This window comes from Myotis yumanensis, unplaced genomic scaffold (genome assembly GCF_028538775.1).
Source record: "Myotis yumanensis isolate MYYU_CA2020_CCGP unplaced genomic scaffold, mMyoYum1.0.hap1 SCAF_9, whole genome shotgun sequence".
NCBI classification, from domain to species: domain Eukaryota; kingdom Metazoa; phylum Chordata; class Mammalia; order Chiroptera; family Vespertilionidae; genus Myotis; species Myotis yumanensis.
The window spans coordinates 41,601,825-41,614,541 of NW_027223760.1; positions in this window are offsets into that span (position 1 = coordinate 41,601,825).

A 12,717-nucleotide genomic window follows, 5' to 3' on the forward strand; every position below is an offset into this window, starting at 1 on the left:
CAGGGTGAGGTCCAGGGGAAGTCAGGGCTGACGGGCACAGAGGGGTGAAATGTTGCAGGAGGACTGATGGGCATTTGGAAATGTGTGTGAGTCAATCACCACAGTTGTAAGTTCTGACAGTCTGAAATTGACAAGTAAAACAGAATAGTTTGAAAATTATCAAAATGAATCTTGATGACAGATGTCAAAAGAGTATCTGTTTTGCCCTAATTGGTTTGGCTCAGTGGATAGAGTGTTGGCCTGCAGACTGAAGGGTCCCAGGTTCGATTCCAGTCAAGGGCATGTACCTTGGTTGCGGGCTCATCCCAAGTAGGGGATGTGCAGGAGGCAGCTGATTGATATTTTTCTCTCATCGATGTTTTTAATTATCTCTCCCTTCCTCTCTGTAAAAAAATCAATAAAATATATATATATATTTTTAAAAAGAGTATCTGTTTCCTCTAAATCTTCGTAAGAATGTATTTAATTATTTTAAATTCATATTGATTCCACATATATTTATTTGAGTACCTGCTATTCCCCAAACACTATTGGAGATAATGGGGGGGAGGGGTAAACAAGAAGGTTATGGTAAAATCTCTGACATCAGAAAGCTGAAAGTCTCAGAGATGACCCTGCTCTAGTACAGAGCAGAATATGGTATATTCCGTTGGGTTTTGGCCAATGTGCCTTGGAGTCTAATGTCTCAAGAGGATAATGCAGAAAGCCATTGTAAAACTTGATCAAATCTGTACATGTTTGCAGGAAAAAAAAAACAAGGAATTTAAAAGTTTGCATGGGGATTACAGACAATCCACATTTTCAGGGATTATAACGCCTGTCTCTTTTTATATATGGTAGGCTGTGCAGGATTATCAAGGGTCAAGAATCACAATCTGAGTGTCCCTGAGAAGTGCAAAAGCAACTGTGGAATCATGATTTTTGAGGAGAAGGGGAGAGAAACAATACAAGGAGGAGGGGGTTGGCAGAATCATGGAGAAAATAAACCTGACATACTTCAATATTTGCCTAAGGCCAATGTAGATACTACAACTGTCAGAGTAAAACATGGGGAAGTAATGAAGAGAACACAGACCTCACATCCCTCGCTCACACACGGCCTCCACACCTAGGGATTCATTAAGTAAATTCCATATGCTATCTGGTAAACAGTTCTTTCCCTCTCTATGTTTTGTTGTTGTTGTTTGTTTGTGTCATGTGCTCTGTACTAAGTACTGTGAGTATGAATGTGGATTTCAAGTGCTTTTAGAAAGTACTTGCTCAGCACAAAGGAAAGGCAGAAGAAAAGCTGTTACATATTTTCTGCAAAAAGGACCCTGTGCCTAGGGTTCTGATTCATCTTGAAAAAGACATGTTTGCAAAAAATATATGGTATTTCCATTTCCAATGTTATGAATCACATAGTTTGGATCTAAATGAACAACCCAGGGCGGGAAATATATTTTTCTTGATCTTAGCAGTGATTTATTTTATGGCTTGTTGTGGGCATTTGCTTTATTAACTCTTAAAAGCAGAGATAATTTTTGGAAACAATGAACCCTGAACAAAAATGTAATGAAAACAAAATTAAATAAGCCATTCTAGTGCCAAAAGTGCAGCATACCCAACACTTTTTTTTTTTTTTGGTAAAAATATAATATCCTAAATTTGATCATAACTTAGAGTTTAAATGATCCTCTTTTGCATAAACCAGGACAAACTCAACTATAGGAAATCTCTGGGGGAAAAAGAAATTGTTCATTAAAGAAGTACTCAAGTTAATGTTTATTGTTCTCCCTTTCTTTTTCCCTAAAGTCATTCATTTTTATATTGGTTTGAAGCAGTTTACAAATTATCTATCTATCTATCTATCTATCTATCTATCTATCTAAAAGGTTAGTATGTAAAGTGTCCCTTCGGGAGTTCGACCAGGGGACCAGGAGTTCAATCGCTCGCTATGATGTGTGCTGACCACCAGGGGGCGGCATGGAATGAAGGAAGGCCCCAGTTGGCAGCAGGAAGGTCCCAATCGGCCCTGATTGCAGGCCAGGCCTGGGAACCCTACCTGTGCTCAAATTGTGTGCACCGGGCCTATAGTTAATAATAATAGCTATCATTATTGAGTGATCATTACCCTACCTGGCATCAAGTAAAGGTTTTACCAAATAAGAAGTCCCATGAAACATCTTCAAGCAGACTCAAATGCATATGTGAATTATCTGTGAGAAATAGTTTGTTTGACTACAGAATAGTATGACACAGTTTGGGAAAAAGCTATTTTGGAAAACTGTTTTAAGGAATTTAAACAATTTTACTTTTTTCTTTTTAACAATGCTCATTTTAACCACTTTTTTCAGATTTCTTCCTTTGATTGAAATTTTGGGACAACTCTAAGGTTTTAAGACTATAGTGACTTTCCATAGAGTAGGTGTAGCATATATAATGATTTCCCCTAGAAAATATCAGCTTCCACTGTATTTCCTATATTCTACTCACATGTTTCACAAATTGTCATTTTAATATAAGAATTAGGGCTCAAAGGGCTGTTAGCATAATTGAGGGAGCCAAGGTTAAGAAACTGTAGCTGAAAAGGCAGGAAAGGAGACACTGAAGATCTCAGTGTACAGCACAAAAAGTCTTACAGAAAAACTGCTGCACTTCTCAAGAATACCCCACAACATCCACCAGTTCTCATTGTGCAGCAGCAAAGTGTGCTGTTCCCAAGTACATGCTGAGAACCTTCTGTGGATGTGCAGTCACCTTTAGAGTCTAACTGTACAGTATACTTCTCTTCTGCCTCACAGATCACACTGGGGTTCCTTTGGTTGGCAAACTTCAACTGTAACTAAAAAGGGAAGGGAATAATTGTCTGAAGGCTAAGGACACTTTGAAGGACTATAAGTGAGGCTGAGTTAGCAACAAATAATGTACCTAGAACATAAAAAGGTGTACCTATTTAATTAAGCCCTATGATTATTGACTTATTTTAAACTAGAGGCCCAGTGCATGAAATTTGTGAACGGGTGGGGGGAGGGGGTCCCTCAGTCTGGCCTGCATCCTCTCCAATCCGGAACCCCTTGGGGGATGTCTGACTGCCTCTCACAATCCGGGACTTCTGGCTCCTAACTGCTTGCCTGCCTGCCTGCCTGCCTGATTGCCCCTAACTTCTCTACCTGCCTGCCTAATCACCCCTAACCACCTCTGCCTGCCTGCCTGATTGCCCCTAACTGCTCCCCTACTGTCCTGATCGCCCCTAAATGCTCCCCTGCTGGGCTGATCGCCCCTAACTGTCTCTGCCTCACCCCACACCCAGGACCCAGAATTTCCTCCTCCAGCTGGTTGCAGGCACCCAGAACCTGAGCTTCCCTCACTCTGGTCAGCTGCAGGCACCCAGGACCTGGGCCAGCTTTGCCCGGGCTGGCCACAGCTGCAGGGGACTGTGGGCAGGCAGCTTCACCTGGGCTGCAGCCGCAGGTGCCCGGGACCATGGGGCAGGCAGCGTGTCCCTCTCCTGGGCCACAGCTGCAGGCACTGGCGCCTGGGATCACAGGGCATGCAGCTTGGCCCTCTCCTAGGCTGCAGCCTGGTTGGTCCCCATTCCTCTCTGGCGAGCTCATTTGTGTCTGGCTGGTCCCCATTCCTCTCTCCCCAGTGTTGAGTGTCTGAGCTGTTATGGCGTGATGTCGTGAGGGCATGACAGCCATTTGCATATCAGCTCTTTATTATATAGGACTAGTGGCCTAGTGCATGAAACTTGTGCACATTAAAAGGGAATTAATTAGAGGAAATATGTTAATATTGCTATTTACCCTTTCTCTATAATAGAAGTGTCAGAGATGAAAGAAAATTAGTAAAATATACATGAAAATCTCCCTCCTGTCAGAGTCTGGGGCACGCTGTGGGACCCAGAATAAAGTCCACCCACGTGCGCCTCTAAATCTCATGAGACCCAGACCTGGCCAACCCCACCCCTGTCAAGCCCCACAGGGCGGGGGGGCATGGCCTCAGGTCCCCCATGAAGCCCCACCATGAGGGGGGTGCGGCCTCAGGTCCTCCGGCTCGGCGCTGGGTGGGGGGGCGTGACCTCAGGTCCCCAGGCACAGCCTCAAGTCCCCCAGCCTGGCTTCAGGTCACCCGGCCTGGCACCAGAGTGGGGAGCGCAGCCTCAGGTCCCCCATCAAGTTCCACTGTGCAAGTGGCACAGCCTCAGTTCCCCCGTCAAGCCCCGCCAGGTCGCCTGGCCTGGCCTCTGGTCCCCCAGCCCCGGCTTAAGGGCACAAGGGCATGAGGACGTGAGGGCGTGATGACTATTTGCATATTAGCTCTTTATTATATAGGATGGTAGGGGTAGGAATCCACAGTGTCAGGCCACACCTAGAGGGTAGCTATAGACTAGGGAAAGCTGAGGGCAGGTGAGGGTAGAAACTAAAATATTCCCTCGTATACCAGGTTCCATATAACATATAAAGTATGAAACAAAAGGTTCACTCTATACCAGCTTCCATATAACATATATGTCAATTTTGAGAATTTAGCAAATAAAACAACTTCTCTCAGGTAATTAGAAGTGAAGAGCAGAAAAAGTCACGCAATTGTTAAGAAAGAAAAGAAAAAAGAACAAGCCTCTGACCTTCAGAATCAGGCCTAATACCACTAAGCCATGCAATTCTCCTAATGAGCAAAAATAATCTCATAGAGTACCAACCGAGACTAGATTACTCTGAGTCCATGACACAGTGAGACAAAACAAGGCTAGTTCATCATTTTACCTAAGTCCAGTCCAAAGCAAGGTCACTGTTCCAACCACAAAATACCAAACATCCCCTTGTTTTGGCTAAAATGAGTGACTGACTGCTCACTCTTCTTTACCCATCACAGCCTTATCCTCATTCAAGTCTTTTTTTCCTACAAATAAAATGCATTGAGATACCACTTTCTCCCAGCATCCAATTTATAGCACCGCCCCCACCACGGCTGCTTCCTAAATCACCCAAAAAACTCCGCAAATTTTTACGACAGATTCTTTTCAACACCTTCTTACTGAGACACTCCATGATTACCATTTGTGTTGATTAATTTTAAATGTCAACTTGAACAGATGCTGGTTGTTTGGTCAAAAACCAGTTGATACACGTGACTAAAAAGGTATATTTTTTAGATAGTCTTAAAATTTTTTTAAAAATATATTTTATTGATTTTTTACAGAGAGGAAGGGAGAGAGAGAGAGAGTCAGAAACATTGATGAGAGAGAAACATCGATCAGCTGCCTCCTGCACATCTCCCACCGGGGATGTGCCCGCAACCCAGGCACATGCCCGTCACTGGAATCGAATCCGGACCCTTCAGTCCGCAGGCCGATGCTCTATCCACTGAGCCAAACTGGTTTCAGCAGATAGTCTTAAAATTTAAATCAGTAGACTTTGAATAAAGATCACCCTCTATAATGTGGTGGGCCTTGTCCCACAGTGTCCTCCCTGCTGCAACAAGTACTAAACTGAATGTGTTTAATTAAAGAAGTGTGCTCCTGGTGATCTTTCATTAAAGAGTGTAGGTACTGCTCTGACCTGCTTGCGTTCTTTCATGTAACCAAAAAGAAGAAAAGGATATGCCCTAACTGGTTTGGCTCAGTGGATAGAGCATCAGCCTGCAGACTAAAAGGTCCCAGGTTCGATTCCAGTCAAGGGCATGTACCTTGGTTGTGGGCACATCCCCAGTAGGAGGTGTGCAGGAGGCAGCTGATCAATGTTTCTAGCTCTCTATCCCTCTCTCTTCTTCTCTGTAAAAAATCAATAAAATCTATTTAAAAAAAAGAAGAAAAGGATATCTTTATCTCTAAGAAAATAGATAGAAAAATCAGGATGCTTTTTTATTTATCTCTTCATAAAAAGAGAATGCTAAATATTTGAAAACTATATACAACTACTATGTTTTACACAATCAGTAAAAATTTTAAACTTATTTAAAGAATCAAATCAATGTAAATATATCATTTTAAAGAAGATTGTGTGTCAAATATGGATTACTCACATTTAATAAAATACACATTAAGTCTCTTCACCTTGTTAAGCCTAATGAAAATATTGCTAAGCAGATAAATAGTTAAAGCACATGAGCAATGTTAAAAGTACCTCCCATAGAATTACAGATTTCTTTCTAAGATATGAGCTTCTTTCTCTCAAAACATCAGCACTAGTACAGGAATAGCAAGCACAGCTTACCAAGTTTTATTTAATGTCCTTCCTATGTTCTGGTCATCATGTTTTTTTCTTTACTTGTACTTCCTGTACACAGAATTTGGACAATTTGTAATTTTCCACTATTTCATAGCACATTAAAAAAAAATATGAGGATCTTGAGTGTTAAGGCTTATGAAGCAAATTAATCCTAATTGGAAATTGGTGAGTTCATTTACAACCAGGAAACCATTAAAAAAAATTCTGTTTTTTAAGAAATCCCATTTGGTCATATGTTATTGACCAGTCACCTGATTATATCACCCTGGATGTAACTATCAGAAAAAGTGCTTTTATGTGTCAGTGGCCCATTGCCACTGCACCCCAGCCTATGATCATATCAGCACTTGCAAACAGATCAGGGTCAGGTATGATCTACATTTTGAATGGAAACATTCCAAGAAAAACCCAGGTGCTACAGGAAATGATATGGGTGATACAGTAGGTGGTGTCGATTCTAAAACAATCACCCAGCATGGGGCAAGGGAGAAATGCTATGTGACAGGTTATCCAAAACCAAATGTCTATGGTGCACAATTTTTTTTAGTTAACGGGAACATTTTTATAAGCTGCCAATTAATTTTGTTCCTCAGGAAATTTTTTATGTAAAATATATGGTGTCTTTGCGTATTCTCTCTCTTATCTAATAAGAATTATAAAAAAATGTTGTCCATTTAAAGAATTCTAGCTTTGAGTAGTATTAAGACTCTCAAAGGATCCTTATGGATCATTTGACTCAAGCCTTAGTTTTCTAATTAGAAAGGAGATCATTTATAGGAGTTGCAGAATTTGGTCTTGGACCAGGTTTTCTGACACCTAATTCTGCTACTTGTTCTCACTGCTTTTCTTCTATCTCACACTAGTTCCTATTATCTTAACAATGTATTTGTTTTTAATTCAGGACAGATTTTTCTTTTAGTCAATGAATAAATAACACACTTAAGTTCTTCAACATAAAAAAAAAACTACTAGAATATTTTTGTGGGTTTTTTTTTCATTTAATAGTACATAGCAATTATATCTCAGATATTTTGGCTAACTTCAGATTCCAATATAACCCCAATTACTTCCAAAAATTTGTTTAGTTTCAGACCCACATAGCCAAAATATTTCTGAAAATGTTCATTTGATTATCAAGTGTGATGGTCCAAGATTCAAATCCTTATGTTTAGAACTGAAATTTTTAGATTCATTTTCAGATCTACTGTTCTGAATACAGCAATGAGGATGAACTTACAGAGATCAAATAATACTGAAACAGATAAAGAACAAATAATGTGAAGAAATTATTTTACTAAAATGGAATATCAGAATTCATAAATTAATATGCTTCTCTAAGTTAACAGTAGTGATTATTGAAAATTTCATTAAGAAAATGTTACTATCATAATCTGCAATATTGAATTTAGGAATGCCAACTATATAATCCACAAGATCTAAAATGGTTAACATTAGCTCGGCTGGAGTATCTCAGGCATTGAGCATTGAGCTATAAACCAGGAGGTTACAGTTAGGTTCCTGGTCAGGCATATGCCTGGGGTTGTGGGCTCCATCTCAGTGTGGAGCATTCAGGAGGCAGCCAATCAATGATTCTCTCTCGTCATTTGATGTTTCCATCTCTGTATCTCTCTCCCTTCCTCTCTGAGATTAATAAAAATATATCTTAAATATAAAAATAAATAAGTAAAATGGTTAGCATTACATTCTAAAGCATTATAACAGTGTGGTGATTTTGGGGGTGGGGGTTGGGGAGAAAGAGGGTATAGAGGGGATAAATGGTGATGGTAAAATAAAATAAAATAATACGTTATGATATAATCTATGAATACAGAATCTGTGGCAAGATCAGCTCAAATAGTTTCCCTGAAGTTCAATCAATTTAGATTTTTAATGGTCAAATTTACCCTGTGACAATTTTAGTTTTAAAAATTGGAATTCCTATGTTAATTGCAGTGTTAGTTACAATAGCCAAAATATGGAAGCAACCCGGGTGCCCATCAACAGATGAGTGGACAAAAAAGCAGTGGTACATACATACAATGGAATATTACTTGGCTATAAAAAAGAACAAAGTCTTACCATTTACAAAGTATGGATGGACCTAGAGGGCATTATGCTAAGTGAAATAACTCAGTCAGATAAAAACAAAGGATTTCATTTATATATGGTATCTAAAGAACATTATAAACAAACAAACAAAACAGAAAGAGACTCATAGATACAGAGAACAAACTGAGGATTGCCCTGGGGGTGGAGGGGGTTGGGAGACTGGGTGAAAAAGGTGAAGAGATTGAGAAGTAAAGATGGGTAGTTACAAAATAGTCATGGGGATATAAAGTACAACATAGAAAATATAGTCACTAATATTATAATAACTATGTATGGTGCCAGGTGGGTACTGAAAATATGAGGGGGAACACTTGGTAAAATATATGATTGTCTAGCCACTATGGTGTACACCTGAAACTAATAAAAATAATATTGACTATAAACTGTAATTGAAAAAAAATTATTTAATGAGGAAAAAAGCTAAAATATTAGAACACAAAATTACAAAGTACAAAATAATGTTTGTAAGTATTGACCACACATTCATTTGTAAGAAATTGTACTACAAAATTTCAGAATGTGTTTGAAATTATAAAATATGTTTAAAACTATAAGGGAAAGTGAATAATTGGTTGGGGAATAAAAGTAACAATATTTTTTTTACCCTTTATTTACTCATTTCATAGGTGCTCTTTCAGTACCTACAAATGAAAATATGTGTCTCAGAGTAGGAAATATAAGACAAAGTATTTGGCTTCAAGAAACTCAAAGCCTAGTTGAAGAGAGGAGATATTAGATAGGTAAGAAAACAAACTCATGTATACATGTGTCCTTTTGTTTGTTTAACTGACATATTTAAAATGTAAAGAGGATTGAGCAAGAATCCTCAAAAACTGACATTTTTAAACTCACTTTTCTAAAAGGAAAATATCTACACAAACTATTACTGTATGATTCATTTTGAGAACAACTATTAAAACATTAAACATTTTTCAGGCAACAAAGTTTTGTATGCTCCTGTCTCTTTTATCCACATTTTGTCATAAGTAAAGCTAAATTAAAAACAGTTTAGGAAATAAACGCACTTCAAAGTGGTTATATAGGCGTAAGCATTATTTTGATTTGGTATCTGAAGTTGGAAAACTTTTAGGGGACTCATCTGGTCTATATAGGGGAGTTTTTACTTACAGTTCATGTGAAGAACATTCAAAGAGAAACATTATCCTTAACTGTCTTATGTTAAACTCAATGCAAGTGGGACTGGTGATTAGGATGGGGAGAACTATGTATCCAGATTCAGAAGTTTGGGGTATTGATTTGAGGGAGGGTGACAGGTGGTTCGCACTGTGTACGAAAACAATTTCAAATAACATCAGAATTGTAAGAACCTGTGTTGTTCATACACGTCAATTTCTATATTTATTACTTATTTAATCATATCTTTAATTATTTCCCTAAAGTAGAGATCCATACTTTTGTTTTCTTTATTTTACGTAAGGAGAAACAGAACCAGAGTTTAAGTAATTTGAGCAAGGTCATAATGAAGCTTTGGATTAAAACTTGGTAATCAAAGCACAATTTTTTGCTTTGGATAATTTGCATGTCTGAATTCTGCCTTCACACTCAATTAGTGAATGACCCTATAGATTGAAATTACTTTCCCTAAGAATTTCAAAGATGCTTCTCCATTGTATTTTTGGTTTCCAGATTTGCTGCTTAGAATTATAATTCTTTTTAAAATTATCTTTGTGGGTTTTAAAAAAATATTTTTATTGTTTTTTTAGAGAGAGAGGAAGGGAAAAGGAGAAAGAGAGAAATATCGATGTGAGAGTGAAACTTCTATAGGCTGCCTCCTGCATGCCCCCTACCAGGACTGAGCCTGCAATTCAGGCATGTGCCCTGATGGGGAATCTAACTGGCAACCTTTTTGTGCATAGAATGATGCCCAACCAACTGAGCAACACCAGCCAGGACGAATTATTATCTTTTCATATTCTCACCTAGCCCCTGTTTTTTATTGTTTTAATTTTTCTTATTGTTACCAGGGTTTGGAATTTTACTGTGATGTCATAGTAGTTTTGTTTGTTTGTTTTTCATTTATTGTGTTAGATATTCAGTGGGACACTTCAATTTAACTGATGGCATTCAGAAGTGGAAACTTTTCCTTATCTCTTTCTCCAGTCTTTATTCTTTTTATGTGTCATATTAATAGATTATTTGGAATAGTGAAACACATATCTCCATCTTTTTATTTTCTAAAATATTTGTTAAATTATTTTAGTGATTTTTTCTCTCTTCTAATTATAATTTTTTAAATGTTCAAGGACTCATTTTTGTTCTCTGATTTTCCACTACTATACTATACTGTTTTTGGTTCATGGTTTCCTGAAGATATTTTTGAAGTTTTATTATTTCTTTCAATCTTTTTTTCTTCTATTATTTTCTTTCTTCTTTTTTTATATTAGCTCTGATTTTTAAATTAGAAGTATCTATACAATTTCCTGTGAATCATAGTTGTGCTTAGTGAGACAATACAAATTAAGCTGACCATTTGCCTAGGTAAAGCTTGTTGACCAGAAGGCTCCTCTATAGAAAATTATCTAGTATTTTGTTGCATTCTTTCAAATATCCATATACGTGATGTTCTCCAAGTGAATGAATTACCCTAGAAAATCCTCCAGAATTATTCTGTAGGTATTTCCCTGTCCCAAACATTTGAGGAGCAGAGTGGTAAAATAGAGTTTCATCTTTTGTGTAGAGAAAAATCATCTGTTTTCAGTTAAGCATCTCAGCCCTGCCTTCACCATTGCTTGATGCCTCAGAATAAAAATACCCTGACTACTGGGGAAGGGTAGTTGATCTGGGTAGCAGAGGCGGTGTCGGTATCTAAATCCTCATTATACAAATTTTCAACCAATCCTCCTTTCTGAGAGTTACAGCAATCTATCTTCAAAAGCTTCTTTGTTTTCAATTCCTGAGCCATTCAGAGTTTTGAAGCAAAATCAGAGAGGTTTTTTTTTTTGTTTGTTTGTTTTTTTATCGCTAGCCTCTCTGTCAACTAAAGGAGAATCTGAAAATTGCAACAAAACATTATTGTCAATCATGGAAATTTAGTCAGTAATGGAAATGAGACTAGATAGAAGCAAGGCTTCTAAAACCTAGCAGGTACTTTCCCCACCAACACCTCAAGACCACTAGCTTCTTGTTCAATTTTTAAATGACATTCCTTAAGTAGAACTCACATAGCAACTAGAACATATTTTTTTTTAGAAAAGACAATAGATTCAGCTTACCATAAAGTGTCCCTTGTTAACAAAGTGGTTTCTCTCTGTACTTCCACCTTTCAGATTAACATAAAAAGTGCATCATCATCAATATTATTTATTAAGGTTTCATTGGATGTGACAAGAAGAAAGCATGTAAAGCCTACAATGCAAAGTGAATGAAGTGCATATGATTTCTGCCTTTCCAAACAAACCTACGCTCATCATGTACATACTTCCTAAAGTTCAAAAATGTAAAAATGTGCATGGTAAAACTCTAGACATTTTTTGCAGTGGATACTGAGTAGTTGGAGAAAAAGAAACACTTACTAGAAATTGCTTGAATCAACATGATCTAGCATGTTCCAGCTTTGGAATCTGACAGACCTCAGTAAAAATTGAAATGATGGCACTCTTTTTTGAATCTGTAAAATGAGGATGATAATAAAAATATCCACAATTATGGGAATTATGAAAACATATCTTCTATTCCTAATGTTTTCTGGCATTAGCAGGTGTTTTGTTAATATGGATGGTGTCATCTTATTCACTCAACAAATATCTTTTTTGCAACCATTATATGCCCAGTTCTGTGTTATATTCTAGGGATAAAATGGAATATAAGCAAGTTAGAATCCCTCTCTAGTGGGATTTCCAGCAGCAGAATTTATTTCATTGATTGTCATTTTATTTTGGCTCTTTGCTGGAAATGTGATGGAAAGTAAGAAAAAATGGGTTCTTTTTACCTGTGGAGAGGTAATAGACAAAATTATCTGAAACTCAAATATAAACTCAGGATATAAAGTGGGGAATTTTGTATTAAGGTTTAGAAAATAATTTTTGGGGAGCCCTAACTGGTTTGGCTCAATGGATAGAGCGTTGGCCTGCAGACTGAAGGGTCCCAGGTTCGATTCTGGTCAAGGGTATGTACCTTGGTTGCAGGCACATCCCCAGTAGGGGGTGTGCAGGAGGCAGCTGATCGATGTTTCTAACTCTCTATCCCTCTCCCTTCCTCTCTGTAAAAAATCGATAAAATATATATATTTTTAAAAAAGATGCCATGTCTTTGAAAACCAAGGGATAAGACAACTGAACTCTCTTCTTGAATGTGGAATCTTTTGAATTTAACAAAAGGGTAAAATTTTGCTGCTCGTTATTCTTAGCAGGTCCTATCTGATAAAACTACCAATTAA